The 27,556-nt window shown below is 41.1% G+C and overlaps 1 long non-coding RNA gene across 1 annotated transcript in view; it reads right to left on the bottom strand.

The window, feature by feature from the left end:
- Window positions 1–621: 621 nt before the first annotated feature.
- The window catches only part of LOC130272612 (uncharacterized), a 39,619-nt gene continuing 12,684 nt past the window's right edge, over window positions 622–27,556 (bottom strand). The window contains exons 2-3 of the long non-coding RNA XR_008843646.1: window positions 15,301–15,319; window positions 622–726 (exon numbers count right to left, since the gene is read on the bottom strand). This is a non-coding gene — a long non-coding RNA (uncharacterized LOC130272612). The remainder of the gene's footprint in view (window positions 727–15,300; window positions 15,320–27,556) is intronic.

The raw sequence follows: 27,556 nt of genomic DNA, 5'->3' as shown, positions 1-27,556 counted from the left end.
CTTACAAACTTTATATCTTCATCATCCCTGGGGCAAAAACATCCCCTGAAGATTGTGAGTATTAAGATTAACCATATATAATGCATTGCCAAAAATTATGTATGGTAACTTCTATTTAAAAATCTTAAGCCTTCCAGTACTTATCAGCCACTGTATGCTCTAGGGGAAGTTGTGTAGTTCTTTCCAGTATGACCACAGTGCTCTCTGCTGACACCCCTGTCCATCTCAGGAACTGCCCAGAGCAGGATAGTTTGGCTTCTAATAAAGTGATGCTAGTTGTAGTGTATAAAATGACATGTAAGTGTGAAGAAAAAAAATGCTGTATAGTATATAACATGCACCTGCATACTTTGTCACCCTGAGCATATGAATATACAAGTAAGTGTTTTATGCCATTCAAACTCTGTAGTCACAGCTTTGCAAGGACTATATATATATATATATATATATATATATATATATATATCCCTATTTGTCAAAAGTTAATAATATATGTGTTAATAAATGCAACACAAATAATTGTAATGCAATTTATATAAAAATCAAAGACAGTCTAAGTATTAGAAAGACTCTTATTAAACACAAAAAAAAAAACAATTTCTAGCAAATAAAGATTAAAATGTGGATACCCTTTATTAATTATATTAGGGAACCGCTTGACTCACAATGTCCTGCTGGAAATCACAACGGCTTTAGTAGATGGCACCTGCATTCTACTGATGGAACCTGCAGGGCAGCAAACAGGGAAATTGAATTCTAAACAGTGTACTGGGTTACTATTACTTGTTTCTAAAGGTAATTGATTTAGTATGTTAACTCCCAAATATAAGCTTTAAAGTGGTAACAAAGTTTACCTTCACTTTAATTATTATTTTGATATGAAAAAATGCTAAGTTTTATATGGGTAAGATTTTCCAACATATCACTACCTGAATAGATAATATAAAACATTGCTTTACAGATGCTATAGTTCAGTAAAGGCAATAAAAGCTCTTGTAAAATAAAATTGTTTACACACACAGTGGACGTATCATTTTCATTTAACTTAATTTAATACCCCTTATATTGGATCTTTGTGTTATTTGTATACATGCTTTATACACAAAGACTGTTTTGTGGCAATGGAATGAGCCTAGCAATTAGCAAAACATAGTGGGGAAGATTTATAAAATTGTTCTTATAGTTAGATTCTAAGAGTTACCCGAAACAACAGATATGCTTTAAGGTGTCCCTGCAAACTGATAATGTTACTACTTTGTTTTCTTTTTCTATACATATATAATTTTTTTTATCTGATCAGGTATCAGTAATCTAACAGAAGGTGCAAGCCAGTATGTGGATAATATTTTACCTCTGTTTGTGTACGCGTTGCCTTCGTATGTCCGCGACACAACTGGCGTATTAAAAAGACTTGAGGTTGTGAAACTAGAAGAGGGGGTGTTGTTAGCCACACTAGATGTGGAGGCTCTATACTCCTCCATCTCCCACAGCAAGGGGCTGGAGGCAGTGGAGTCCTTCCTCAAGACGAGAGGGAATCAATACATCCCACATAACAAACTGGTAATGGCACTATTAACATTTGTTCTTACAAAAAACGACTTCCAATTTGAAGGAGAGTCCTTCCACCAAAGCCGAGGTACAGCGATGGGGAGCCCCTCCGCCCCCAGTTACGCTAATCTGTACCTCGGCTGGTGGTAGGACCAAGTGGTATTTAATGACAGGATGTCGTCATGGACTAGCCACATAACATTGTGGCTTAGATTCATTGACGACATCCTGATCATTTGGTCGTCCACCAAAGAGATGTTTGAGGCCTTTGTGAGGGAGCTGAATGAAAACCAATTAGGATTCACGAGCACCATCAGTGCTGAGAGCATGGTGTTCCTGGATTTAAAAATTTGGGTCACAAAAGACAGAAATGTTCAGACCACAGTTTTCCGAAAAGAAACAGCCACAAATTCCCTGCTTCGGTGGGACAGTTGCCATCCGCGCCCACTGAAGCAGGGAATTCCAACGGTACAGTACCTCCGAATTAGAAGAAATTGCTCCACTTTGGAAGAATTTAGAAGTAAAGCTGATGAACTTCGCACTAGATTAAAGAACAGGGGATATCCTAATAAAATACTAAAAAGAGCTTATCACAGAGCACTGAAAGCAAATAGGTCCTCACTTCTGACTCCAAAAATAAAGACAATAAAGAAGGAAAAGAAACATCAAGAATAATAGGTGTATATGATGACAAAGCTAAAGAAGTAAAGGAAATCCTCAGCAAATACTGGGGCATACTAAGGCTTCATGAGACCCTAAAAGAACTGATCCCAAGTGAACCGCAGATCACATATAAAAGAGGGTGCAATTTAAGGGACAAACTGGTCCAAAGTAATTTTGAAAAAAACCCTAGAGAAGGATGGCTGACAACTAAACCAAATGGAACATTTAAGTGCGGCTGTTACGCCGAGCGCTCCGGGTCCCCGCTCCTCCCCGGAGCGCTCGCCACATCCTCGCTACTGCAGCGCCCCGGTCAGATCTACTGACCGGGTGCGCTGCGATACCGCCTCCAGCCGGGATACGATTCGCGATGCGGGTGGCGCCCGCTCGCGATGCGCACCCCGGCTCCCGTACCTGACTCGCTCTCCGTCGGTCCTGTCCCGGCGCGCGCGGCCCCGCTCCCTAGGGCGCGCGCGCGCCGGGTCTCTGCGATTTAAAGGGCCACTGCGCCGCTGATTGACGCAGTTGGTCTAATTAGTGTGTTCACCTGTGCACTCCCTATGTATACCTCACTTCCCCTGCACTCCCTCGCCGGATCTTGTTGCCATCGTGCCAGTGAAAGCGTTCCCTTGTGTGTTCCTAGCCTGTGTTTCAGACCTCCTGCCGTTGCCCCTGACTACGATCCTTGCTGCCTGCCCCGACTTTCTGCTACGTCCGACCTTGCTCTTGTCTACTCCCTTGTACCGCGCCTATCTTCAGCAGTCAGAGAGGTTGAGCCGTTGCTAGTGGATACGACCTGGTTACTACCGCCGCTGCAAGACCATCCCGCTTTGCGGCGGGCTCTGGTGAATACCAGTAGTAACTTAGAACCGGTCCACTAACACGGTCCACGCCAATCCCTCTCTGGCACAGAGGATCCACCTCCTGCCAGCCGAATCGTGACAGTAGATCCGGCCATGGATCCCGCTGAAGTTCCACTGCCAGTTGTCGCCGACCTCACCACGGTGGTCGCCCAGCAGTCGCAACAGATAGCGCAACAAGGCCACCAGCTGTCTCAACTGACCGTGATGCTACAGCAGCTACTATCACAGCTTCAGCAATCATCTCCTCCGCCAGCTCCTGCACCTCCTCCGCAGCGAGTGGCCGCTTCCGGCCTACGACTTTCCTTGCCGGATAAATTTGATGGGGACTCTAAGTTTTGCCGTGGCTTTCTTTCACAATGTTCCCTGCACTTGGAGATGATGTCGGACCAGTTTCCTACTGAAAGGTCTAAGGTGGCTTTCGTAGTCAGCCTTCTGTCTGGGAAAGCTCTGTCATGGGCCACACCGCTCTGGGACCGCAATGACCCCATCACTGCCTCTGTACACTCCTTCTTCTCGGAAATTCGAAGTGTCTTTGAGGAACCTGCCCGAGCCTCTTCTGCTGAGACTGCCCTGCTGAACCTGGTCCAGGGTAATTCTTCCGTTGGCGAGTACGCCATCCAATTCCGTACTCTTGCTTCCGAATTATCCTGGAATAATGAGGCCCTCTGCGCGACCTTTAAAAAAGGCCTATCCAGCAACATTAAAGATGTTCTGGCCGCACGAGAAATTCCTGCTAACCTACATGAACTCATTCATCTTGCCACTCGCATTGACATGCGTTTTTCCGAAAGGCGTCAGGAGCTCCGCCAGGATATGGACTTTGTTCGCACGAGGCGTTTTTTCTCCCCGGCTCCTCTCTCCTCTGGTCCTCTGCAATCCGTTCCTGTGCCTCCCGCCGTGGAGGCTATGCAAGTTGACCGGTCTCGCTTGACTCCTCAAGAGAGGACACGACGCCGCATGGAGAATCTTTGCCTGTACTGTGCCGGTACCGAACACTTCCTGAAGGATTGTCCTATCCGTCCTCCCCGCCTGGAAAGACGTACGCTGACTCCGCACAAAGGTGACACAGTTCTTGATGTCAACTCTGCTTCTCCACGCCTTACTGTGCCTGTGCGGATATCTGCCTCTACCTTCTCCTTCTCTACTAAGGCCTTCTTGGATTCCGGATCTGCAGGAAATTTTATTTTGGCCTCTCTCATCAATAGTGTTGCTCACGAATATTCGCAATTCGAATATTATTCGCGAATGTCGCATATTCGCGAATTCGCGAATTTCGCGAATATAGCGCTATATATTCGTAATTACGAATATTCGTTTTTTTTTTTTTTTTTTTTTTTTTTTTTTCACAGTACACATCACAGTGATCATCCCTCTCTGCTTCCAGCTTGTGTGGTGTAAAGAAGGCTCTAATACTACTGTGTGAGACTGGCGCGCGAAAATTCGCATATGCGAAAATTAGCATATGCGAATTTTCACATATGCGAATTTTCGCATATGTTAATTTTGTATATGCTAATATGCACATATGATAGTTTTCGCATACGCGAATGTTCGCATATGCGAAAATAAAACGGGAATATAACGAATATGCGAATATTCGCGAATATATGACGAATATTCGTCCATATATTCGCGAATATTCGCGAATTCGAATATGGCCTATGCCGCTCAACACTACTCATCAACAGGTTCAACATCCCTGTGACCAGTCTCGCCAGACCCCTCTACATCAATTGTGTTAACAATGAAAGATTGGACTGTGCCGTGCATTATCGCACGGAACCCCTCCTAATGTGCATCGGACCTCATCACGAAAAAATTGAGTTTTTGGTCCTCTCCAATTGCACTTCCGAAATTCTCCTTGGACTACCGTGGCTTCAACGCCATTCCCCAACCCTTGATTGGTCCACAGGAGAGATCAAGAGCTGGGGTACTTCTTGTTTCAAGGACTGTCTTAAACCGGTTCCCAGTACTCCCTGCCGTGACCCTGTGGTTCCTCCTGTAACCAGTCTCCCTAAGGCTTATATGGACTATGCTGACGTATTTTGCAAAAAACAAGCTGAGACTTTACCTCCTCACAGGCCTTATGACTGTCCTATTGACCTCCTCCCGGGTACTACTCCACCCCGGGGCAGAATTTATCCTCTGTCCGCCCCAGAGACTCTTGCTATGTCTGAATACATCCAGGAAAATCTAAAAAAGGGGTTTATCCGCAAATCCTCCTCTCCTGCCGGAGCTGGATTTTTCTTTGTGTCCAAAAAAGATGGCTCCCTACGTCCTTGCATTGATTACCGCGGACTTAATAAAATCACGGTAAAGAACCGCTACCCCCTACCTCTTATCTCAGAACTCCTTGATCGCCTTCAAGGTGCCCACATCTTTACCAAACTGGACTTAAGAGGTGCTTATAATCTTATCCGCATCAGGGAGGGGGACGAATGGAAAACTGCATTTAACACCAGAGATGGACACTTTGAGTATCTGGTCATGCCCTTTGGCCTGTGCAACGCCCCTGCCGTCTTCCAAGACTTTGTTAATGAAATTTTTCGTGATCTTTTATATTCCTGTGTTGTTGTGTATCTGGACGATATTCTGATTTTTTCTGCCAACTTAGAAGAACATCGCCAGCATGTCCGCATGGTTCTTCAGAGACTTCGGGACAATCAACTTTATGCCAAAATGGAGAAATGTCTGTTTGAATGTCAATCTCTTCCTTTCCTAGGATACTTGGTCTCTGGCCAGGGACTACAAATGGACCCAGATAAACTCTCTGCCGTCTTAGATTGGCCACGCCCCTCCGGACTCCGTGCTATCCAACGTTTTTTGGGGTTTGCCAATTATTACAGACAATTTATTCCACATTTTTCCACTATTGTGGCTCCTATCGTGGCTTTAACCAAGAAGAATGCCAATCCTAAGTCCTGGTCTCCCCAAGCGGAAGACGCATTTAAACGGCTCAAGTCTGCCTTTTCTTCTGCTCCCGTGCTCTCCAGACCTAACCCATCTAAACCCATCCTCAGTGGGAGCTGGAGCGGTTCTTCTACAAAAAGACTCTTCCGGGCATACTGTTACTTGTGTTTTTTTTTCTAGGACCTTCTCTCCGGAGGAGAGGAACTACTCCATCGGGGATCGAGAACTACTGGCCATTAAATTGGCACTTGAGGAATGGAGGCATCTGCTGGAGGGATCAAAATTTCCAGTTATCATTTACACCGATCACAAGAATCTCTCCTATCTCCAGTCTGCCCAACGGCTGAATCCTCGCCAGGCCAGGTGGTCTTTGTTCTTTGCCCGTTTTAACTTTGAAATTCATTTTCGCCCTGCCGACAAGAACATTAGGGTCAATGCTCTCTCTCGTTCCTCGGATGCCTCGGAAGTAGAGGTCTCTCCGCAACACATCATTCCTCCTGACTGTCTGATCTCCACTTCTCCAGCCTCCATCAGGCAAACTCCTCCAGGGAAGACCTTCGTTTCTCCACGCCAACGTCTCGGGATTCTCAAATGGGGTCACTCCTCCCACCTTGCTGGCCATGCAGGCATCAAAAAGTCCTTGCAACTCATCTCTCGCTTCTATTGGTGGCCGACTCTGGAGACGGATGTTGTTGATTTTGTGCGGGCCTGTACTGTCTGTGCCCGGGATAAGACTCCTCGCCAGAGGCCTGCTGGTCTCCTTCATCCTCTACCTGTCCCCGATCAGCCTTGGTCTCTGATTGGTATGGATTTTATTACAGACTTACCCCCATCCCGTGGTCCTGAAGAGAGATCCTGGGAACCTGAGGACAACATCCTTGACAAAAGTCTGGTCCTCAGGTTCTCAGGCCCCAAGAAGAGGGGGAGACCCAAGGGGGGGGGGGGTACTGTTACGCCGAGCGCTTCGGGTCCCCGCTCCTCCCCGGAGCGCTCGCCACATCCTCGCTACTGCAGCGCCCCGGTCAGATCTACTGACCGGGTGCGCTGCGATACCGCCTCCAGCCGGGATACGATTCGCGATGCGGGTGGCGCCCGCTCGCGATGCGCACCCCGGCTCCCGTACCTGACTCGCTCTCCGTCGGTCCTGTCCCGGCGCGCGCGGCCCCGCTCCCTAGGGCGCGCGCGCGCCAGGTCTCTGCGATTTAAAGGGCCACTGCGCCGCTGATTGGCGCAGTTGGTCTAATTAGTGTGTTCACCTGTGCACTCCCTATGTATACCTCACTTCCCCTGCACTCCCTCGCCGGATCTTGTTGCCATCGTGCCAGTGAAAGCGTTCCCTTGTGTGTTCCTAGCCTGTGTTTCAGACCTCCTGCCGTTGCCCCTGACTACGATCCTTGCTGCCTGCCCCGACCTTCTGCTACGTCCGACCTTGCTCTTGTCTACTCCCTTGTACCGCGCCTATCTTCAGCAGTCAGAGAGGTTGAGCCGTTGCTAGTGGATACGACCTGGTTACTACTGCCGCTGCAAGACCATCCCGCTTTGCGGCGGGCTCTGGTGAATACCAGTAGTAACTTAGAACCGGTCCACTAGCACGGTCCACGCCAATCCCTCTCTGGCACAGGGGATCCACCTCCTGCCAGCCGAATCGTGACAGTGGCAAATGCACAATGTGCCAATATATTTAAAAAGGAAACAAATTCAGCAGTGCGGTAACAAAGAAAGAATATCAGATTAAACATTTTGCCAACTGTGAGACAAAGGGGGTGATCTATCTCCTAACTTGCACATGCCCACAAAATTATGTGGGAAAAACTTTTCGAAATTTCCGACAAAGGCTACAAGAACACGTAGGGGATATAGTGCATATGCGAGACACCCCAGTAGCGAACCATTTTGCTTTCCATCAGCAAAGTGACGTGCAAGGTCTCCAGGCACAAGTCATCGAAGTCATACCCTTACCAAGCAGAGGAGGTGATTGGGATAATATGCTTCTTCAAAGAGAAGCCTTCTGGACCTTCACCTTGGAAGCGGTGAAACCAGAGGGCTTAAATGACTTTGTATCCTATGCGTGTTTCAAAAAATAACATAAAATAAGATAAAACATACAAATTTTCAATAACAACACTTACCAACAAGTTATCAATTGTAACAGCCTATAGTTTGAAGAAATGGAAAATATGTAACTATTAAGTAAATAGATGTAACAGAGAAACAGAGAACACGTTATCTAGCAGTGAAAGAGTTAAAATGCAGCTGGAACGCAAGAAAAGCGACCTGTCCACTGACTATCCAGAGCTCAGAACGAGGGCTGAATAGCGCACCTGAGCATTAAAGACACTCCCCTCATAGCCATACCTGTGAGAGTCCAGCCACGGCAATAGAGAGCGCAGTTTCTATGCGCAGGCTGGAGATTGGCGGACCAGAGTAATAGGCAGAGTGAAGGAGGAGTTATTAGGTATAAAGCACTGCAGGATAATTAAATGTAGTACGGCCGGCATCAGAGCCGCACAGATGAAAGGAGCTGCTTAGATAAAAGGATGCAAGCCAAGAGTTTGGAATGCCGCAACAAGGTCCCTGAAGAATCGCATAGAGGAAACGCGTAGGATCGGCACCTAATGCATACCTGGAAGCTCCAAAGATGATAAAAGACGCACCTTACTACCTAGAAGAAATAAGCTAAGTGGCATGTGCAATACTATTTAGTGCAATAATAAGACTGTGGACTGTGCAATATCACCAGTGCAATATGTGATTGTGGACACCGTGTATAAATATGGTTACTATTATGCACTAGTCACCTTTATACCTATGGACATATAAAACATGCCTTAACTACATGGAGGAATATGCTAACTCACAGACACTTTGCACATTGCCACTTTGCAAATAAGACAAACAGCGGAAACAGGAATAGCGCATAATACATGCATAGTCTGAACTCTGCCTGACTAAGTACTACAGAAGACAGAAGCAATATACATGTCTCTTTAAGCACCTTATGTTAAAGGCAAGACAGAGGTAGTCAATGGCGACTTATATATATGAAAATTCACACCCGGAAAGTGTTAACTTGAATTTTAAAGAAAAATAATAAAAGGTATATTTTAAAAGGTTCCCTGTTTATCAGTTCGGGGATCGACCTCTGGGGATCGACCTCTGTGCTCGTGAACACCCAGGCAGCCAGCCCAGGGTCAATGTAGTCAAAGTCCCAAAATCACAGTACCAGCCAGGTCATGGATCTTGAAAAACTGGATTACTTTATTCTCCCCACAACAAATGCATTTGAGAAACTAAAGTAATCCAGTTTTTCAAGATCCATGACCTGGCTGGTGCTGTGATTTTGGGACTTTGACTATATATATATATATATATATATATATATATATATATATATATATATACAGTATATATTTGAAACCTCATATTCTGTGCTCATATCCCATCCAACTATCCTGTCCTCCTATCTTAACCTCATATCTCAACCTCATATCCAGACTTCATATCCCATCTTCATATTCCAGCCTCATATGCCCTCCTAATATCCAGTCCTCATATCCTGTCCTTATATCTCGTCCTCTTATCCCAAACTTATACCCTATACCCTGCACTTAACCCCTTAAGGACCAATGCAAATAAACCTGTACGCCCCTGAAAGACCAGGCCTGTTTTTTCAAATCGGGGATGTCTGTCTTTATTAGAGAATAACTCTGGTAACTTTTTGCCAATCACGATAATTCTGACATTGTTTTTTTGTCACAAATTGTCCTTCATGTACATAGTAAAAGTAAGCCAATATCATTTATAGTTTTTTTTTACAATGCAAAAAATCAAGAAATTTTTACCAAAAATTACGATTTTTTGCTACTTTAACACTAATAGGTTGCATATATTTATACATACTGACCAAATAGTTTATGAAACTTATACTTTCAGATGTCTACTTTATTTTGACGTCATTTTTTTGTTTTTAATTAACATTTTAAATTAGTTAGAAGCCTAACAATTTAACTTGAAATTTTGAACATTTTGAAAATTTGAAAAGTACATCTTTTTTTATGTGCTATGCAAGGTTTGCAGAAATTAAAAGGTAGTAGAACATAGGAACACCCCCCAAATGACCCCATTTTAAAAACTAGACCCCTCAAGGTATTCGCTAGGGGGTACAGTGAGTATTTTAACACCATAGTTTTTTGGCAGGAATTATTACAAAGTCAGTGTTAAAAAAATTTCACAAATGCATCATTTGGGGGGCATATTTTTTTGTACATCACTTCTGATATTGAAAGAAATGCACCCTATATTTTATTTAGCTGCTTGTCCCATGTTCGGAAATACCCCTGCTTTGGCCATATATGGTTCCTTGGCCGCGTGGTAGGACTCAGAAGAAGAGGAGCGCCATTTGGCTTTCAGGGCAGAACAGTACCCCCACCCCCACAAGTGACCCCATTTATATACCGCACCCCTACAAGTTATTGGCTGGACCAGGGACCTCTCTGATTGGTCCTTGGTTGGCTGGCAGTATAACGCGTCTGTCTGTGACAGTTAAGGCTCCTGATGGATATATCCGCCATGTTGTGGGAATAAGCACCCGCTCATGGCGAATATATCCATCACTGCTGCGGCTGGGTAGCTCAGTGTGTCCACTCATGACTGCTGGCGGGAAATCCGCCGCTATGAGTGGACACACAAAGCTACCCAGCCGCAGCAGGGAGCTCATTACCGTGACTGCTGCATAATATGTAGGATCACGTGGCGGACATCCGCAGCATATTACATGCTGCGGATGTCCGCCAATGCGATCCTACACATTATGCATTTTTTTTTATTAGATTCATTTAATAAATGTATTTTTAATAATTTTTTTTTACACTTTTATTACATTTTTATTTATTTTTTACACTTTTATTTTTATTACTTAGTATTCCAAAGCATTGCTGTTATATGCTGCCTGCCAGTTTTCACTAGCAGGCAGCATATTAGGCAGGCAGCCTCTGGCACGTCCTTTCAGGCAATACCCAGGGCAGACCTGGGGGTCTTTGTAGGACACCCGGCTGCCCAGGTATGCAGCAGCACCCCGCGATGAGCCCCCTCCCTCTGTCAGAACTCCTTACAGCGCGCGGTCACTTCCGACCGCGGCTGTAAGGGTTAAAACTGCCGGGACCGAAGTTTACTTCGGTCCTGGCAGTGCAGCAGGGTCCCGGCTGTGTGATACAGCCGAGTCCCTGCCGCGATCTCGTAGGTGCACTGGGCAGCACCCACGAGAAGAATGGACGAGTATAGACGTCCAGGTGCCGGAACGCCCGCCAACCTGGACGTCTTTTCTCGTCCATGGTCGTTATCGGGTTAATATTCTCTGCACCTGCCTGCCAGACAGTCAGCTGGATGTTTAAAAGTCCTGGCAATCTCTGCAGCCAGAGAGTAAGACGATCAGGAGATGTAACAGAAGTCCCATAGACTCGCATGGGACTTCAGTCAAAAACCCATACCCTCACAAATGTGGGTGGCTTAAAGGGGTACTCCGGTAGAAAACTTTTTTTTTTTTAAATCAACTGGTGCCAAAAAGTTAAACAGATTTGGAAATTACTTCTATTTAAAAATCTTAATCCATTTAGTATCCATTAGCTGCTGAATACTACAGAGGAAATTCTTTTCTTTTTGGAACACAGAGCTCTCTGCTGACATCATGACCACAGTGCTCTCTGCTGACATCTCTGTCCATTTTAGGAACTGTCCAGAGCAGCATATGTTTGCTATGGGGATTTTCTCCTACTCTAGACAGTTCTTAAAATGGACAGAGATGTCAGCAGAGAGCACTGTGGTCATGATGTCAGCAGAGAGTTCTGTGTTCCAAAAAGAAAATCATTTCCTCTGTAGTATTCAGCAGCTAATAAGTACTGGAAGGATGAAGATTTTTTTTAATATAATACTTTTTTCGACCGTACTAACTATATAAGTAATTTACAAATGTGTTTAACTTTCTGGCACCAGTTGATTAAAAAATGTTTTTTATTTCCACCAGAGTACCCCTTTAAGGTTTATTCACATGTATTTTTAGTTGACCTATAAGTAACATGTGTACCAAGTTTTTATCTAAATATCTCTGGCCTATGCTGGAAAATATACACATACATACACAGGTTGGGTTATATATATATATATATATATATATATATAGCAATGTCACAATAAGTGGAGGCCATACAATTGTAATTTCAAGTCTAACACCACTAACAAGGATACCATACCACCAATTGAGAATTCCGTTTGTCATTTTCATGTAAAGTCCTTCAGACAGCTCCAGTCACCTTGTAATGAGTATTCTCTCCACAATAATCTCTCTTTTCTCGAAAAATGGTATAAATAGAATTACAACACAATTGCCTCCTTTTATCCGATGAATGAGAAGCAGCAATATTATGTTTGTAGGCCTTTTTAGAAGATCTATTGGACTTTAATAAAATTTGATCAATCCATTTAAGTCAAATTGAATTATATGTAAGTGGATAGGGTTGACATATGTTTCAATATCTGTGAGTGATACATTATTCTCTAGTGAGCATAAAATTTAATGAAATATAAATACCCATTAATCCTCATGTTTCAACCAATCAGTCACCACTGCTCCTGCCTGCTGTTAGCAGAAACAGGCCCAGAAAGTCATCTGTTTTATCTATGCAGGTGCTCCATACTGGAAATGCATCAGGAAACATTGGGAGGTAAGGAAGTGCAGGGTCAGGGGAACTGTGCCAAAGCAATTGTTTTGTAAAATGACACTGAAACAACACATTACTATGCTTTCATATTTTTAGGCTTTAAGATTTTGGTAAGTCTAATGTTTGCAGCAGTCGTATCCACCTTAGATATTAATTAATGATTACGGTAGTAATGCATACACATATCTGTGTAGGGTATTTATGTTGCTATGAAAGAAGGAAAATTAAATGATCTTGAAGTCAATATAAACTTTATAACTAAGGCTACATTCACTCTGTTGCTCCGTTACAAACGGACATTACAAACGGACATTTTTTCACTTTGACCACCTTTAATGTCCGTTATTGCAATGGAGCCTAACGGAGTTATAACGGACAAAGAGGATCCCATAATTTGAATGGGATTCCTCCAACGTCCATTAATTATAACTCCCGTTATTGTGGCCAAAGATAGCGGGAGAATAAGACGTGTCATGCGCAATTTTTTCTCCCTCTATTTTCCTAATGGACGTCAGCTACCAGGGGAAAACGGAAGTGTGAAAGGAGCCTTAGTCGTAAACCTTAGTTAAAGAGAATCTCTCAGCTGTATTTTCTGTTATGAGCTGCATACACCATTAGATAGCTGTTAGGGTATAAAAGAAAACTGTACCTTTCTTGAAACTTATTTTGGTTGCCAAATAAAATAGTTTCAAGGAGGCAGTGCCAAACTACTTTAGTGCCATAGCCTGGCACGCCTCCTTTTTCACCTTCACCTCCCATTCTCTCTTTGTCTGACGTACAAGGCTTTTCATATCAGTCAAGGAGTGGCCAGGAGGAATGGTCAAGAGAGGAGGCTGGCAAGGCTGTGGCATCTGAGCAGCTCGGGCCGCCACCTTGACACTTGGCTGAGAAGCAAAAAAGCTATTTCATGAGTTTGGCAACCAAAATCAGTTCCAGAAAAGGCTTTAAAACTCTCCTGGGTCTGCAGCTCTTAGCGGCAAATACAACTGACAGATTCCCTTAAACTAGGTAATGATGATACACTGGAAATGTAAGGATCATGGTCCTGGGTTTCTTTCTTCTATTTTCAGCAAACTCACTTCTGTTCGCTGAACAAAGAAAGTGGTAGTGCTTTTATGTTTATAGGACCCAGAAATCAAGTGATGGATAATAGAAGATGAAGCTGCAGTCTCAATGCTGAAAATATAGACAATGAAGAAGAAGATAACAGTTACAGGGAAGACCATAACAAACTAATCCCAAGCATGTGCCTTTACCCAACATAATTGAATATATCTACCAATATGGTTTAAAATAAGCTAAAAGATAATCCTTTTCCAAGCATGATTAAAAACGAAGCAAAAAGAAAAGAAAACACTCCAGTGAGTGGATTATTCCTGTAGGTTATTAGGTTCATAGTGGGGGTACAGGAACTGTCACTGTTCCAAATCCAGAGGGTTTTAGCTGTAACTAACAGCCAAAATCCATTTGTAATGGCCGGGAATTCCTGGAGATTTGCCCTCTCAGATGCCACTATCAATATGTTAGCAGTTTAAAGGGGTACTCTGGTGGAAAAACATTTTTTTTCTTTTTTAAATCAACTGGTGCCAGAAAGTTAAACATATTTGTAAATTACTTCTATTAAAAAATCTTAATCCTTCCAGTACTTATTAGCTGCTGAATGCTACAGAGGAAATTCCTTTCTTTTTGGAACACTGATGACATCATGACCACAGTGCTCTCTGCTGACATCTCTGTCCATTTTAGCAACCGTGCATAGCAGATGTCTGCTAAGGGTAGCATGGTGGCTTAGTGGTTAGCACTGCTGCCTTGCAGTGCTTGGGCCTTGGGTTCAAATCCCACTAAGGACAACAATAAATAAAGACTTATTATTATTATTATAATAACGTCAGCAGAGAGCAGTGTGTTTGTGATGTCATCAGAGAGCATTCCAAAAAGAAAAGAATTTCCTCTATAGTATTCAGCAGCTAATAAATACAGGAAGGATTAAGTTTTTTAATAGAAGTAATTTACAAACATGTCTAACTTTCTGGCACCAGTTGATTTAAAAAATAAAATAAAATGTTTTTCCACCGGAGTACCCCTTTAAGAAAGAGGGGGTTCCCCCATTGATGCCATCACAATGCTAATGCAGAACCCTCAAGTTTGGCATGTGTATGTAAAGCATTAGCAGGTAATATTGCACTACAATACTGGAATACTGCATTGTACTACTTAAAGGGGAACTGTCAACATAGTAATGCCACTCTTACTGAGGGCAGTTTACCATAGCAACAGACATGTTGCTTTCAGCAATATGTCCCCTATTACAAAATGTCTAGTTGTTGGCATTGGATCACTTATTTAGGTATTTTGGATAACTTTTAAAACCATTGATGGAGTGACACAAGAAAGCTGCACTTGGTAACTGCTCAATGACATATTTATTTTATGATGACAATGTGAATGTTTATTTTATATAAAGTAATGGAATAGTTATACCTGAAATATCTAAACTACAAAACAATGCACTGGTATTTACATATGATGTTAGTTATGTAGAAAATGTAAAATGGTTAATACACAATGTATATGTCATAAATATTAACAGTGTAGAAATGCCTTACCTTTTCAAAATTTTACTACCTAGAAAAGGAAAAAAGAATCAATCAGCTCAATTTCTTGGTCAATCAAATTAGCCAGCCTATAGATTGTATTGGGCAAAATGATAAATATTCACTTTAAATTGCTGAAAACAAACCACACACATGTCAAATTGATTTGCCCAATATATCCTTATGGCAGTGAAAATAGCCAATCAATTTGAAAATTGGTATCATTCCAAAAATGATGAAATAAGGATAATAATGTATCCTGCATAGCACCCACCATCTATAATGCTAGAAGCCAAGAAATCACATACATACATCTAAATGCTGGCATCGGACATTGAATTTTTTCAATATTTATGGGCAAAACCAGGAGATTAAAAAAACAAAAAAATTGGCACATCTTTGCATTATAGTTTTTCTCTCAAAATACTGACTAAATAATTGACCAAAATATAGTGTAGAAGGATAAAGAATGGCTTTGATTGACTTCAGTTATCTGTAAAACATTGTCATTTAGAGAAAGCAGAGATTTACTGTTAGGCCACATTCACACACAATTTTGGCCATTGTTTTCAGCTGTAAAAAAAGAATAATAAAAAAAATAATAAAAAAATAATATGTGGGAAAAAAAACTGAAAATACTGGGCACAAAAATTGAAAATTCATGACATATCAATCATTTAAGGTCTGTTGAAATTATGACAGATATTTATCTCATGTGTGGCTTCAATAGAAAACATAATTACAAGGAAATCAACCATTTTTCCCCATTTGTTTGTTCCCATTTCCATTTGTTCCCACAGCAATTATTATTTATTAATTAATTTATATAGTACACTTGGTTCCAGGGCACTTTACATTTGATAAATAAATAATACAAACACAGGTACAGTGAACATGACACATAAACTCGTATAGAGGGAGAGAGGGTCCTGCCCACAAGGGCTTACAATTTACAATGGGCTAGAGAACAAGGGCAATCCATTTATAGAGTGGTCAAGGCTGAAAAGTATGACTGGAAAGTGTGGAGAGCAAGTACAGACAAGCTCTGCTTCTGATATCAACATTTACTGCTATATTTTCCCATGGAATACAGTTGATCAGTGAAGTTCTCAGAATGGTAACATCAGAGTATTGTTAAGGAATCCTAATAATAAGTAGGCAATGTATTAAATGTGACAACCTCTTTAACCCCTAAAGGATGGACTCATCCGCTCTATGCTGGCTTTATATGTGCCTGCTGGTAGCGGCAATACGCCGCTACCAGCAGGCACACTGCGATGTGCAAGTCGCAGTATACTCGCACATCGCGGGAGCTCTCTGCCTAGCTCAGAGCAGGGAGAGCGGCCGCGATGTGCGAGTAAGCCGCGCACATTGCTGCACTGTATCTGCTCGTAATGGCGTATTGCCGCTAGCAGCAGGCACATATAAAGCCAGCATACAGCGGGGCCTTCACCAGCGGATCCGCAGCTAAATACACTGCGAAAATTTGCGCCTGTGAACATACCCTTAGTAAATATTTTGGAGTTTTATAAAGCTGTCAGGGCCATGCCCACTTTCTCCAGTGGCCACACCCCCTTTTCATTTTTTCTTGTAAAATGGAGGGTTTTGGTTTTTTTGGTCGCAAATTGTGTCACATGGAATGTGCGACACAATTTGTGCACAAAACCCGACAAAAAAGAGTCAGGATCACATTAGTAAACAAACACCATTTTACTTTATATAAGTGGTGCATTTTTGTTGACATATGCAGCATTTTTTGTGAAAAACTCCAAAATATTGTGAAAAACTGGAAACTCCTCCTGTCAACACCATAGATGCGTGATCAGGATTGATTACGGCATCTATGGGGTTAATGCGGCTGCGACGGCAGCTGCGGTGGGACAGAGCAGGAGAGGTTTTCTATGGGGATTTGTTTCTAATCTTGACAGTTCCTGACACGTGTCAGCAGAGAGCACTGTTGTAAGACTGGAAAGCACTTCACAATTTTCTCTGTTGTATATCTGTAGTATACAGCAGCTGATAAGTATTGGAAGGGTTCAGATTTTTAAGAATGAAGATGATCTGTTCCTCTAATGAGAAGTTTGAAAAACAAAGTCGAGCTCTAACACAACGTTTTTTGGAAAGAGGATATAGCAAAAGGTCAGTAAAACAAGCATATCATAGAGCAAAGTATACATCTAGAACAGAATTATTGAGGAGTAAAAAGAGGGAAGAAAGACGGGAACAAAATATTACGAGATTCATTACCCCATTTAACTGCCAGTGGGACCGTATGCGATCCAGGAACACTGGAATGTATTACAAGTAGATCCAATAGTTTCCAAATTCATTACAGACCAGGATGGCTAAGAGGGGGAAGAATCTAAAAGATTCCCTAGTATGAAGCCACTATGTGGCTAAAATTAAAAATCCATTTGGAGTAGGAGCACCTAGAATAGGATTTTTCCATTGTGGAGAGTGCAGAGGATGTGAAAACAGGGAGAGAGCCAGGGAATTTACATCTGCAGATGGTGTCAAAAGATTTAATATACAACAGTATATTACATGCAGTAGCACACATGTGGTGTATTACGCCACATGTGGCTGCCAAAAAATCTATGTGGGTTTAACCTCACGAGAATTAAAAGTTAGGACAAGAGAACATGTAAGAGATATCTTATTGGCTAAGGACATTCATGATAACCATCTACTCAAAACATTACCCCGTCATTTTAAACAGGTACATGGGTGCGATCCAAGATCGTTACGCATTAGGGGGATTGAGAAAGGGAAAAATGGCATCAGGGGAGGCAATGCGAAGCAAATTTTGGCCCAGAAGGAGACTAAGTGGATTGTCACTTTAGGTACGATAGCTCCAACTGGGCTAAATGAACAACTGAGTTTTGTATCGTTTCTGTAATTACATCCACAAAAATGTTAACTTGTTTACTTTTTTCATGTTTTTAATTAGATTTAGGTTATATGCATATGCACCTTAATACATCCATAATACCTTGGAGGATAATGATGCTGACGTCGTGATAAGGAAGATAAAAATTTTTTAATAATCATAATCATGAAGGGGTCTAACTTTCTATTGTCTTTCTTATACACATTTTTCACTTCGCACTATGCACTTTTTTCATTATTAATTTTGCACGAGGTGGTATGAATTTTCATTATTTATATTTTTTATATATTTTTTTCAGTGTGGGATAAAGATGTATATTTAGAATAATTTGTATCAATATAATTGTCATAATTTATAATGTGATCACTATGGGTAATTTGATGTATTATAACACTTATAAGACAAAAACAAAATGTTCACGGTTTTAATTATTATATAGTTCATAGAAGGTAACACTCGAATATATACACTTGCATATGTCAAAAAATAACAATGGAGAGAGACAACAGATACATATAATTATGGTAAAAAGATTGTATAGATCTAATGTCTATTTAACCGATAGAAATACACAGTATTACATAGTCACTTCACATATCCAATTGCATGTATATGGTGGATGAAGAGGGAGCTGTTTCTCATGATGTCAGTGGATTCAGTGCAATTGTCCAAAGGAGGGTGAGGGCAGGACATGCGCACTGACTCCATGAGGCTGAGTGAGGACGGCGGGACTCCCGACCTTCCCCACACGCATGCATGAAAAAAACGGAAGTGGAATTTGCGTTCCACATGCTTTCCGGAAGCACAATTCAATCTATTCCCCTTGATGCGATGAGCGCAGACGCCAAAGGACCGGTAGCCGGATTGGCGTTCTGGAAGTGAAGCGAGGTAGGGTGTATATAAGGAGATAGAAAACAAGAGAGAGCAGTGTACATAAAACTCCACAACATGTGATCTGGTTGCTACATAATGTAGATAGGTTATTACCTTTGGGTATAGGAGGGAATATAGTGAGACAGGTCACTGCATTTGACTACATTATCCCCAACATAATAGGTCCATAGGGAGTGTGCAATTACAGGTATCATTCTGAAGGACACATGCTGTATACAACTTAGGTGATTTGTTTGATATGTACCACCCATAATTCAGTGTTGTTTCCTGCTGGTTTATACATTGGTGTACTTTTGCCTGATGTACCTCATACATTTTTAATTGAATAATGTTTAATAAAGATTTGTAATTTTATAACATTTGGAGTTTGTAGCTCTATTTTTTCTTTGGTAAAAAATGGTTGCCCATGGAGCCCTCCACGGTACAGGAGGTTTATAGAATGGTCTAGACCGGCTATAGATGCAATGAGGTTATATATGCACAATAATGGTCTAATGGGACCTTTGGTAACTGTTGTATATCTGTAGTATACAGCAGCTGATAAGTACTGAAAGGGTTCAGATTTTTAAATAGAAGTCATTTACATTTTTTTTTTTACTTTCTGGCACCAGTTGATTTGAAAAGATTTGTTTTCCACTTGTTTCCACCGGAGTTCCCCTTTAAGCAAAGAAACTGAATGTCAGGCTTGTATCAAACATTGAAGATAGAGGTTGCCCTATATTTACTAATAGTTTCTGCCTTTATAACTGGAATGACAATATTACTCCAGATTCTATAATAACTTTCTGTTGAATTCCAATAACATACTACAATCGATGCTGGGAATATCTCTCAAGCGCACTCTGAACTGTTCACTGTTGTAGTCTATTGACTTACACAGTGTATATAATGTCATTTTAAATTGATCCCAGATACTTATTATAATTATTTAAGACACACTTTATTGATATAAATGGCTAACCAAGTTATTAACAGAAAGGATTAAGACTCTTAATCTGCCTTAAGAAAAACACATTTCAAGTTGCACACAGCTGGAATTATATGTTTTGATGAAGTCTGGCTTAAGAATGTAATATTAATGTAATAATGTATTATTAATTTATATGATAATGTATCATAGATTTACATTCCTTCCTGCCAATTAACGCTATAGCAGGAAAAGGGGTAATACATTTAATATGAAGTGCTACAAAGTATTTTAAAGAGTAAACAACACACAAGGAAAATCATTTGTTCAATTAAGGAAATGGTATAAGCCATGTCTCACTTTCTAAGGAAGGGTTGAATTCTAACAGTTTAGCATACAATAAAGTGTATTTTATTGTATAAGGATTACAGTTGTAGCTACAAGTTTATTCTAAGGATTAGGTAATTAATACTCATATTTTTCCCCTCCACAGATTCCAAGTCAACAAACTATAGTTTTAACAAGTTTTCAATTTGTACATAACACAAGTTATTTTTAGACACACTTTTACAAAGTATAGTATTATTATTATATTTTGCTATATTAAGAGACATCTAGATGACCAAATTATTTTTATATACTAAAACATTTAAATATATTTTTATTTATAATTCACTATATCAAAATTCCAATGAGCCGGGAATTTATATAGACCAAGCTGACCAAGCTGACATCATGTGATGTAATTGGAGGTGTACCTGTGGCATATTTGCCTTTTTGCTTGGCATTGCAGGAAAATAATTATAATAATTAAAAAAAACAGCCAAGACATAAGAAAAATGTTGGTGTGTGGTCATCAACATGTAAAAGTGGTTGTCTGTGCACACAACATTTAAAAAATGTGGAAGCTTTTTTGCAGCCGCGCAACTGACAAATCCTTCATTTACATGGCTGCAGAAATCCATACTGTATTTTACATATCGTTTGCACAGACAACCAATTTGACCCCTGAAAGGGGTACTCCGCTGAAAATAAGATGTTAGATTGTGGGGTCCACCGCTGGGGATACCCGCAATCTCCAGGATGGCAGCAGCGGTGTCCGGAACATAGAAGCTTGCAGCTTCCGTATTCGTGGCATCACGCCACACCTCCTCCATTTATGTCAGAGCCGTCATGCCTCCTCCCATAGACAAAAATGGAGAGGGCGTGGTGGCTTGCATCGGCAGTTAGGACAGGGGTCCCACAGCAGCGGGACCCCTGTGATCTAACATCTTATCCCCTATCATTTGGATAGGGGATAAGATGTTTTCAGTGGAGAACCCCTTTAAGGGCACTGCCCATTTTGCCCTTAGGACACAGACAATTTCCTATTTTTGCGTTTTCATTTTTTCCTCCTCGCCTTTTCAGTGATAAAACTCTTCTATTATTCCATTCACAGACCCATAGGGCTTACTTTTTGTGTGATCAATTGTACTTTGTGGTGACACATTTTAAATTACCGTAAAATGTACGACCCATCGAAAAAAAATATTATTTGTGGGGAAAACTTGAAAATAAATCTCCAATTTTGCAACTTCTGGGAGGTTCCTCTTTTACTTTAGAATGCACTTTACAGTAAAAATGATATTATCTATATTCTGTGGATCAATAAGATTAAAACAATACCATGTTGACATAGCATTTTTTTATATAATTGTTCTGCTTTGAAAAAAGGTCAAAATTTTTAGACATATAGGGCGAGATTTATCAACAACAGTGCAAAGGAAAAGTTGCCCAGTTGCCCATAGCAACCAATCAGATCACTTCTTTCATTTTGCAGAGGCCTTGTTAAAAATGAAAGAAACAAGCTGATTGGTTGCTATGGGCAACTGGCAACTTTTCCTCTCAACAGGTTTTCATAAATCTCCCCCATTAAGTATATTTTGATTGATGTATTATGACCCTTATAACTTTTTTATTTTCCGTATATGGTGCTGTATGAGAACGTATTTTTTTTGCATTGTGTTCTGTAGTTTTTTTTCAGTACTCCTTTTGTGCTAATATGACTTTTTGACAACTTTTTATTCTCTCTTTTTTTTTTTTTGGGCAATCCTAAATTGCTCATTTTGGATCATATGAATCGGGGGGATTCATATGATCCAAAATGAGCAATTTAGGATTTTTATTTTTACTTTTACAGCATTTGACATATGGGATCACATACATTGGCCCTCATTTACTAAGAGTGTCGGTTTAATCTCTGAGTGTTTTCCCTGAATTCTCTGAGTGAAAATCTCCATATTTACTAATCTGTCGCCCAACAATTTTTTTTTTGGCACACGGGTTTGGAAATGTGTCCCACGGGTTTCCTGAAAGTGTCGCATGTTCTCGGAGTAAAAAAAAAAAAAAGGTGAAACATCTCTCTGATTTACTAATGTGTCGCATGGGAAAAAAATTGTGTCCAACGGGTTGGAAATTGTGTTGCACGGTAAATTGTATATATTTCCCCCGCACAGCGCATGTATATATGCCCCGCACAGTGCATCTATATATGCCCCGCACAGCGCAAGTTATATATGCTCCGCACAGCGCAAGTTATATATGCCCCGCACAGCGCAAGTTATATATGCCCCGCACAGTGCAAGTTATATATGCCCTGCACAGTACAAGTTATATATGCCCCGCACAGCGCAAGTTATATATGCCCCACACAGCGCAATTATATATGCCCCGCACAGCGCATGTATATATGCCCCGCACAGTGCAATCATATGCCCTGCACAGCGCGTTATATATGCCCTGCACAGCGCATTTTATATGCCCCGCACAGCGCATGTATATATGTCCCGCACAGCGCATCTATATACACATGCCTCTGTGGTCTCCAGAGTGCAGTGGTCTCCAGATGTTGCAAAACGCACGTTGTGACGTCACCATCAGTGCGCACAGTGACAGCGTACAGCAAGAGCACCAAAGCCAGGAGCATCGTGGACCCCGGACCCCGGCAACAGGTAATTATAACGCCGGGGATGGGGGAGGCGATGGGGCAGCTCCGGTGATGGCTGAGGATTGTGTATTGTAGCGAAGTGGGGACCCTGTTCCATGATGGGGGTAGGATTCACTCGGTTTTCAGTAATTTCAGTAAAATTCACAGGTTTCCCTGTGAGTTTTTCATCATACTTCGAGTGTTTTTTCTTTTTTGTTGGGAACACGCCCCTTTTGTGATAACCACGCCCATTTTGACGGGTTTAAAAAACACTCGGAGTGATGATATCTTTTGTCGGGTTGTGCGACCAAATTTGTGTTGCATGGGCTATGCGACACAAATTTGGTCGCACAACCCAACAAAAACTGTCGGTTTCACATTAGCAAATGAGGGCCATTATGTTTTAACAGTTCAGAAATTTCTGTACGCGGCAATATTATATAAGTGGGGATTTTCTTCTATTTTAAAATTAAGAAAAGGGGGTATTTTAATTTTTATTAGAAGAGAAGCTAATGTGTTTAAATTTTTTTTAAATTTTACTTACACCATAAGGGACTTTCACACGCATGGCATTACTTATTGGTGTTATATGTGTTTAATGACAGAGAACAGCAGAATAGTCATTCTTAGTAAATGACTGTAAGTGCAACTCTGCTGATAGCAGCTGTCATTTACAGGCTATGAAGCAAGCGTAGCTTCTTCGTTCAAATTATATTCAGGATGCCGCTAGGGGCGTAAATATATGTCCTAGGCCCCTTTTACACTGCTGTTGGTGCCCGGCAGTGTGACGACCGCTGCAAAATAGCGGGAGAAAAATTACAGCATGTGCCGTCTTTTTCTCCCGCTATTCATAACGGTGCCCTACGTCCCCCATAATAGTAAATGAAAGCTGCCAGGACCCATTGTTTGCCATTGCTCCCTGTTAAGAGAACGGCTGTTAAAGTCAGAAAAAAAGGTACTTTGGCAGCCGTTCTCGACAGGTAGCAACGGCAGTGTGAAAGTAGCCTTAGTGTGTTAAGTACCAGGGCACCATGATGTAAATTTACATTCAATTGGGGAGATTTATTAAAACCTGTGCAGAGGAAAAGTTGTCCAGTTGCCCATAGCAACAAATCAGATCACTTCTTTCATTTTTCACAGGCCTTCATGAAAATGAAAGAAGCCAGCTGATTGGTTGCTATGGGCAACTGGGCAAGTTTTCCTCTGCACAGGTTTTGATAAATCTCCCCAAATGTCTTTAACCCCTTTAGGGTGCGTTCACACTTAATAATTCAAGAGGAATTTACTCAAGTAATTCCTCTTGAATTATCCTCTCCAAATTAATGCTCATCTCCTCTGCCCATTGACTTTAATGTTATTTCTGCAGAAATTCTGCTAGCAGAATTCCGACGCTGAATTCCTTTCTGATTGAAGAAAGAACATGTTCATTCTTCAAGCAGAATCCGCGAGCAGAATCCAATGGATCAATGGTAAAAAAGATTTCTGCCCGACATAGTTTTCAAGCAGAATTCGAGCAGAATTCGAGTGGAATTCAAGCAGAATTCAGAAAAGTAGATTAAATTGCCTCCTCCTTCATTCCTCTTCATATCTGCATAAAAATTCTGCTTGAATTCTGCTCAAAATCCACTTGAATTCGGCTTGATGGATAAAATGACAGAAGGCAACAATTTCCAGACCAAAATTATTCCTCGTGGATTCCTCTTGAATTCCTCAATGTGAACGCACCCTAACGATGCAGGACGTAAATGTACATCCTGGTGAGGTGGTACTTAACGCACCATGACGTACATTTACGTCCTATACATAACCGTCAGCATAGGAGCGATGCTTGGGTCATGCGCGGCAGGTCCCGCCCTGCTGATAGCAACCAGGGACCCGCCGGTAATGGCTGACATCCGCGATTGTGCGGATGTCTGCCATTAACCCCTCAGATGCCACAATCAATACAGATCACGGGATCTGCGGCAGTGCAGTCACCAAAATGGATGATCGGATCGCCTGCAGGGCTGCCGCGGAGATCCGATCATCCAGAATAGCAGACAGAGGTCCCCTCACCTGCTTCTGCTGCCTTCCATGGGTCTTCTGCTCTGGGCTGAGATTGAGCAGACCAGAGCAGAAGATGACCAATAACACTGATCAGTGCTATGCTTTATGCATAGCACTGAGCAGTATTAGCAATCAAATGATTGCTATAAATAGTCCACTATGGGGACTATTAAAGTGTAAAAATAAAAGTTTAAAAAGTCCAAAAAATAGAAAAATCCCCTCCCCCAATAAAAATATAAATTGTCCCATTTTCTCCATTTCACCCCCAAAAAGTGTAAAAAATTTTTTTATAAACATATTTGGTAACGCCGCATGTGTAAATATCCAAACTATTAAAATATTATGTTAATGATGCCGTACGGTGAACGGCGAAAACGTAAAAAAAAAGTCCAAAATCGCTGCTTTTTTATAACCTTTTATTCCAAAAAATATTGATAAAAAATGTATTAAAAGTTTTATGTATGTAAATATGCTATTAGTAAAAAGTAGAGATCACAGCGAGAAAAATGAGCCCTCAAACTGCTGCTTATACGAAAAATGAAAAAGTTATAGGTCTTCAAAAAGAGGGATTTTAAACGTACTAATTTGGTTAAAAAGTTTGCAATTTTTTTAAATCGCAATAGTAATAGAAAAGTACCGTATATAATCATGGGTATCATTTTAGTTATATTGAACCAACAAATAAAGAACACAAGTCATTTTTACCGTAAGTTGTACGGCGTGAAAACGAAACCTTCCAAAATTTGCAAAATTGCGGTTTTCTTTTAAATTTTCCCACACAAATAGTATTTTTTGGGATGTGCCATACATTTTATGGAAAAGTGAGTGATGGCATTACAACGGACAACTGGTTGCGCAAAAAAAACAAGCCCTCATACTAGTCTGTGCATGAAACTATAAAAGAGTTATGATTTTTTTAAGGCAAGGAAAAAACGAAAACTTAAAAATAAAATTGTCCGAGTCCTTAAGGCCAAAATGGGCTGAGTCCTTAAGGATAAGGGGTCCTGGGATTAAGGGGTTAAAGAGCCAGCCATAGTATCCCATTAAAACTATCATCCACTTAAAGGGGTACTCCGCCCCCAGACATCTAACCCCCTATTCAATGGATAGGGGATAAGATGTCTAATCGCGGCTGTCCCATGCTGCATTGGGCAGTCTACAAAAGTATGTTTAGAAAGCTTGGTTTCCACGGCCACGCCCCTCCATTCATGTCTATGAATGGATAGGGGATAAGATGTATGTGGGTGGAGTACCCCTTTAACCCTATAAGGCTAATTTTCCCCCACAGGTATTTTTCTGGTGCTTTTTTTGGGGGGCGGGGGGGGGGATGGGGGGACTGCCACTGCACTTTTTGAGCCAAAGTCAGAAATGGAGCCAGTAGGAAGAAGTGTAAAAAATGCCAGAAAAAAAAAAAAAACAACCTGTGTGGAAACCTAGCCCACCAGTTCCAATTTCAGTGCCCCAGGATGTGTTTTTGTCTTTGTTACAAGTAAAAAGCTAAATTATTATCTTAAGTTTTATTTTATTAACATTATTATTAAATGATTTGCAGATGCACTATATATTCACAGTTTATTTGAATTCAGGAAAAAAAATGCGTATAAAAGATTGTCCTCAACATACATACCATTACTGTATCTTTTTGGTCACTAAGCCGCTAGCAAATTTCCCCATGGTGTTGAAAGGATACTTTGATTACTCAAATGATTGTCAATAATACGCTACTGTTCAAAGATATTTCCATGGCCACTACAGATGTTTAAATAATGAAAGTGATAGTTATGGGTAAACAAAAATTCTTAGTGCAAATATAAGCAAGACAGCTAATCAAAGTCAAAGCAGCAACGTAACTTTTGGACTCCTGCAAAGAGAGCGCGCATCTTTGAGATTCCTTTGCTTATGATCAAAACGCATAAAGAAAATAAACACAAAAAAGTGAATATGAAGTCATCTTGAAATACTTTATATAGATCTGTCAAGATTCATAACAGTACTGTATTTTTTTTAACAACTCAGTAGAGCTGTCCCCGGATTTTGTTTGAACTTATAATGCCGGGTGGCTTCTTTCAACAACATGTCGTTGGCAGCCTTTTCTTTTTTCTGTGTGAATGGCAGACAATGTAGCATAATATAAAGTGCAAGGCAGAATAAGCTTGCAGTGCTATTGTCTTACTTCGAATGAATACAGGTTGCTCAACAATAGTATTTTAGCAAGTAAAGCTCTAGTTAGTCCTTGAAATGGCTTCTTCACATCAATCATGTAGTACAGAATTTCAATTTTCTGTTTGCTGGTGTAAATCTAGAAGGCCCTTGATTATACTAGGCTCCAATTTAAAAAGAAAACTCGCAGAGAGTAACATTAAACGTGTGCAATGTCAGACAGGTCAAGCTGGCAAAGGCAAAGTAATTGAAAGCATCTCATAATAATGATACGATGTTGTAGTGAATTGGAATGGTGTTCACCTGGGGCCGGGGAGTTTTTCCTTTTAAATGTTATAATTAGTTGTGAAACAAGAACATGTCGTCTTCATCCAGCCTACTATCATCTTGTTGGATATCTGTTGCA

This window comes from Hyla sarda, chromosome 5, assembly GCF_029499605.1.
Source record: "Hyla sarda isolate aHylSar1 chromosome 5, aHylSar1.hap1, whole genome shotgun sequence".
Lineage (NCBI taxonomy): Eukaryota > Metazoa > Chordata > Amphibia > Anura > Hylidae > Hyla > Hyla sarda.
The sequence above is the reverse complement of the archived record's forward strand: the minus strand, read 5'-3'. Positions and strand labels throughout refer to the sequence as shown.